The sequence below is a fragment of the Nicotiana tabacum genome, chromosome 18, assembly GCF_000715075.1.
Source record: "Nicotiana tabacum cultivar K326 chromosome 18, ASM71507v2, whole genome shotgun sequence".
NCBI classification, from domain to species: domain Eukaryota; kingdom Viridiplantae; phylum Streptophyta; class Magnoliopsida; order Solanales; family Solanaceae; genus Nicotiana; species Nicotiana tabacum.
In genome coordinates this window covers 21,519,863-21,525,484 of record NC_134097.1, presented here as the reverse complement: position 1 = coordinate 21,525,484, position 5,622 = coordinate 21,519,863, and the positions used below count along the sequence as shown (strand labels likewise).

The window sequence follows — 5,622 nt, the reverse complement described above, 5'->3', positions numbered from 1 at the left end:
GGTTGGAGGCTTTGAAAATGGCAGCAAAGGGTTGGGATTGTCTACATGCATTACCATGAAATGCCTATAGTCTTTGACCAATCAAAATGAGTCATTTGTTAGGGATACACTAGATATGCCCTAAATCCAATCTCATATTTGATGAATTCGAACATATTTTTGTGAACTTTATTCGATATAAAAATATATGACATTCTTTTATCATAGTTATTATTAATTGTTTGATTAATTTGATAAGGTCCTTGATTAAATTTTGAGACTTGTCATCGTGATAGAGATCATGATAATGAGAGCAAAGTCTCTTACAATTTAATCTAAATTTGTTCTTGATCGTAGGATTATTAATTTGGACATTAGTAATCCGGTTAGATCAATATTTATGTGATCGTCTTTATGGGATAAAGATTAGTTGATCTCATTAACTAAATCACATAGATAGATGATGCATATAGAGATATGATCATTGAACCGACTCATTGGATAATTCCTAATGGTTAGAATTACCATAAATTGTCAATAAGATATTCTCTTGAAGAATGTGATGTAAGAATTTCCTTTGACGTGAGATCGTTATAGTAATTGACAAGTTATTTGTTGTGCTTTAATACTAGACACTTATGGCCCTAGAGTGATAGTTAAAAGGATATTGGGTACGATTGAATACTTGTAGAATTAGTGATTGATCAAGATGGAATCTGTCAACTCTTGGTAATGAGTTTAAACTCCATGTTGTCATGAATTATAAACAACCAAATTAAGACCTTGGCCAGAGCAATTGAATGAAAGAAGAAATGAGTTTCTTAGGTCATTCAATGGTCGATTATATTTGACATGAACACATAGTTGGTCGCCTATTAGGATTTGACAGTTGAACCATATCCTAGGGTGATCCAGAGCTATAAGGATAGAAGGAATTACTACATTATTCTTCTACTGGTTCTTGAGAGTAAATTGTATACTTCATGCTATCCGGTCATTAAGGAGTGTTGCTAGACGCCACCTTTGATTAGTATATTGATGTGGTCAATTTACTACCGGTTTAGTATTAAACCTATGGGGTCGCACACTAACGAGTGTTCTGATCTTTGCTAGAGGAATAATTATTTTATTATTTGGTAATTAAATTAAGGAATTTAATTAGTCAAATACATTTAGTTATTAGTCCAAATGAAATATTATTATATTCTTTGCTAGCACAGAAGATATAATTAATATTGTAAACAAATTGAAGTTTTCTATTTGAAATAGAAAATTAAATTATATCTCTTGGTTAAAATATATATCTTTGATATATTTAATTAATATTTATTTATATAAGAGTATATATATATATAATATTAATATAAAAGGTTTATTAGTTAATTTACCAATTTAGAATTGGAAAGGTAAAGTTCACAAAAGGACGTATAAATTGAATCCAACATTAATTTGGATTCACGAGAATCCAACTTTGACAATGGTTCGGCAGTCACGTTTTCGTTAAGACGTGATTCCAATTTTCCATAAAATTTGATTGAAGTTTATTTTTGGAATAAACTTTTACCTTAAAAAAATCATTATCTCACCCAAATAGAAAAATGGTTTATAGGTGATGCTATATAAAGGGTGATGGAAAAAATTTGCCGCGTTGTTAATTCTTGAGAAGAAAAATCACTTTTTGAAAGTGAGAGTGCAACACAAGCCAAGAGAGAAAATACAACTACAAGAAAAATGTTTCTTGTTCTTCTAACATTGAGTTGAGATTTTTGAGAAAACTTTCAATACAATATTTCCCGTTCAATTTTGTTCGCAGGTTTCATTGATCAAAGAGTTGATAGCAAGGATCGGTCTCGGTGTGGATACGCATAGAGTCTTCGCACTATCGAAGAATTTGAAACGAGACTTTCTTCACCAGGTACGTCTTAGATCCGATCTATTGACATGTAAATAAATTTTAAAAACGAAAAGATCTGCCTAAGATTATTATTGTCTTCCTCTGCGTGTTATGAACATCTATACGCAATCCTTCGTCATTATGCTATTATAATTCCTAAATACTAGTAGTAGTACAGTAATAATAATGACTAGAACTATAATGATTAGACCTATAAAAAGTTTAAGGTGCATTTAAAGATTGAATTAATTAACTTATATATTGGTGCAAATAATGTATATAAATTATTACACCATCAATTTAGTTTTAACTGCTTATAACAGATTATTTATTATTTTTCAAGTTATAAGATCAGTTTTTTTTATATATTTTTGTTTTATAAATAGTTATCTATTATCACAGGCGATCTTAATTTGATGGTGTAAAATATTTATGTGCAATCGATGTACAAAATTTAAATGCTTTAAGCTACAAGTCACAAGTTCGAGTAGTATAATCAGTCACTGATACTTGTATCAGGATAGTCTGTCTACGTTACATCCCTTAGGATGCGATTCTTCCTCGGATCCTGCATGAACGCGAAACGGTTCGTACACCGGACTGCTAGCTCAAGCTACATGCACCGAGAGTATATTGAATTTTTTACATGTTATAATGGGTCACTAACCATTTATTTTGAGTAAGCAATTAATAACATTATGAAATATTTATTTACAAACTTAGTAAATATACAGTTAGTGCATAAATTATCTAGACAAATCAAATGAGTCATTTTGCTGCTGCAGGTCCTACTTTATAACGACCATAACTATAAATGTGTAGGATGCATTTAAGATATTGCTAAATATTGAAATGACACTTAATACACTTGAAAAGATGGCACTGCTTGTAATAAGGGTTGTTAGGATTCTTGTTTCGTTTAGCTATACCTATTTTATACAAGAAAATTCTCAGAACTAAGTGGGCGTTTGGACATAAGAATCGTAAAATTTCAAAATAGGGGGGAAAAATTTTCAAGTGAAAATAGTATTTGAAATTTTTTAGAGTTGTGTTTGGACATGAATATAATTTTGGGTTATTTTTGAAGTTTTATAGGTGATTTGAGTGAATTTTGAAAACAGTTTTTTGGAGTTTTTCAAATTTTAGAAAATTTTCAAAATGCATATTCAAGTGAAAATTGAAAATTTTATGAACAAACGCTGATTTCGGAAAATAAGTAATTTTTTTTTTTGAAAAAAAAAGAAAAAAATTCTTTATGTCCAAACGGGCTCATATTTACTACATCTGTAACTGTGATATACCTATATGTTTATGCTCTTAAGAAAATTACCACTATGAACAATGCCAAGATGTTCAAACCACAACATTTCCTCCTAGAAACTAAACACTATGCTTGAGTAAGAACAAACAATTGAAACACAATAAAATATACGTAATTACTAGAAAAATTAAGATTTATCTTAACACATATTAAAAACAAAGAATCACATATATTTTATCATTATATTTTTGAAAATTGAAAATCAAAATTGAATAGTTAAGTCTAAATTTTTAAACAATAGTATGTAGTTTTGGAAAACCTTAAATGGAAAAAATTAGAGTTTTATTTAAGAGATGCAGCATGATGATAACAAATTTATATTTTTTACTCTAATTTTCAACAAACACTAATATTAATTAGGTTTCCCGAGGTCTGGTTGAGCATTTCTTTTACATGAAATACTTGTATGCATCAAATGTTCATATCGAATCAAGTAATATAACTTTAGGGGTTAAGAATTGAATATAAAATGCATATTATTAATCATATTTAAGTTTTAAATATTTGTATGAAGGTTACATGTCTTGCCACGCGAATAAATTTTTACCTTTGATATTACAACTTGTTTGGATGGTTGTTACATGTGTTTCATAATGTATCGTATTGTATTGTATTGTATCGTGTTGTATTGTTTGATGAATACAATGTTTGGATAGATTGTATCGTTTGTCATCATTTCATGATGTCACGCACAAAAAATATGAAGAATAAACTTACAACATTACTGAGGAAAAAATAAGATACGAAGTAGAATCATCGCTCTAGTGATCGCTTCGTATACTACGCTTCTTATCCAGCGTATTGAACTCGTTTATTCCACTCGCTCCCTAACTCTAAGAGCAACTCCTCTTTTTAGAATTGTTGAAAAAACTACTAACTCTAACTATCTAACTGCACTTATCGGGGTCGATCTCACTGACCCCTTGCTTCACCACGCCCAAGCCGGAGGCTAAGGAGAGCAGAATAAGGTGAAGGTGGATACCGCTCATCAAGAGCTTGGTTAAGTGTCCAAGATCGTATGCCTTGCTGGTTGGATCTGAATCTGCTCTATAGTTATCTAATCTCTTTCTTTTTCCTACCGTATCCGAGCCGAAGTAATTCAATTTACTCGAAAGGAGAAGAGCGTCAAGCAGCCCCAACTCCAGCTCCAGAGGGGTCCGTAGAGCAGGAGAATGCTCAGGTCCGTCTATGTATGATTCCTCATTTGGTTCCTAAAACGTGAGGTGAGCTGCTGATTCTACTCTTGGAGTGACTCAACATAATGCTTCCAGAAAAGGCTTTTAACCGGAAATAAGATAAAAGAATAATAAAAAAAAGACCATAGTAGATCTATGATTAGCCCTCGGTCGGGATGGTCCTGTCGAAGAACTTGATTCATGCAAAGAAAGAAACTTAGGATAGGAGACTTATGGAAGCAGCAGGGCTGGGTCTGCGAGTGAAACCCCAAACTCTCAAATCCACTAATGCCTATCAAATAAGAGTCCTACCGAGGATCCGGTGTCTAGGATTTCTCCCAAAAGTAAGTAGGAGTGCTCTTCCTTTCAAGCCTTCCGCCTTACAGTCTATAGACCTTACCTCACTAATCTTTTATTTTCTCTCGGGATTTTGTTTGAGTTGCGCGAATCACATAGATAAGCCCCTACCTGCCAGCGCGCGGATGGATAGGGCGGGCGAAGCGCGAAGGGGATGGATGTCTGAGCGGTTGAAAGAGCCGGTCTTGAAAACCGAAGTATTTATAGAAATACCGGGGGTTCGAATCCCTCTCCATCCGCGAGGTCATAAGTTCTCTCTTGCGTTATCTATAGATAAGAACGAATCGAATCGACTCGACTGATATGATAGATGGAATGAGAGTTTGTGTTCTATTTAGTTAGGACCTTGTCTCCCTTTCGTTATCTTCCGCTCTCCTTGTATAGGTTGGGAAAGGCCGGGTAGATTACCTTTGGGAGCTAAGTCGAAGATCTCGGTGGTCTTGTGAGTGGTTGATAAACTGCGATTGCAGTTTTCTTTAGGAAGTCCCATAGCTGTGAGGCTTAACAGATAAAGAAAACGGTGGATACTTTTCCGGGTAGAAGGTGACAACCCTAATGAATTGACTATGAAGGTGGCTCTAAGCTACATCAGCGCTCAAATTCCTTAATCGTTATTGCCAAGGCTTCGATGATCAACCCCTGGCACATTTAGGTTTTGATCTTCGGCCATCCTGGTCCTCAGGACCCAACACTATATTATTCAACTATATTTCCTTTAAAATGAAAAGATGCAAAAGGTGTTGCTACGTCCTATCCACATAGAAATCTTACCCTCTTCCACACATTACCGGTGGATGCTACAACCGCTATCACTTTGGCTGCAGGATGGGAATGAAGGTCGAGGAGGCAGGGAAGAAAAGGTTATTCGCTATTGGCTTACCCTTATATCAGGCCTT

The 5,622-nt window shown here is 33.8% G+C and overlaps 1 non-coding gene across 1 annotated transcript; it reads left to right on the top strand.

Moving 5' to 3' along the window:
- Positions 1 to 4,878: 4,878 nt before the first annotated feature.
- Positions 4,879 to 4,965, top strand: TRNAS-UGA (transfer RNA serine (anticodon UGA)). Its single transcript has one exon. It is a non-coding gene; the product is annotated as a tRNA-Ser (tRNA).
- The last annotated feature ends 657 nt before the right edge of the window (positions 4,966 to 5,622 follow it).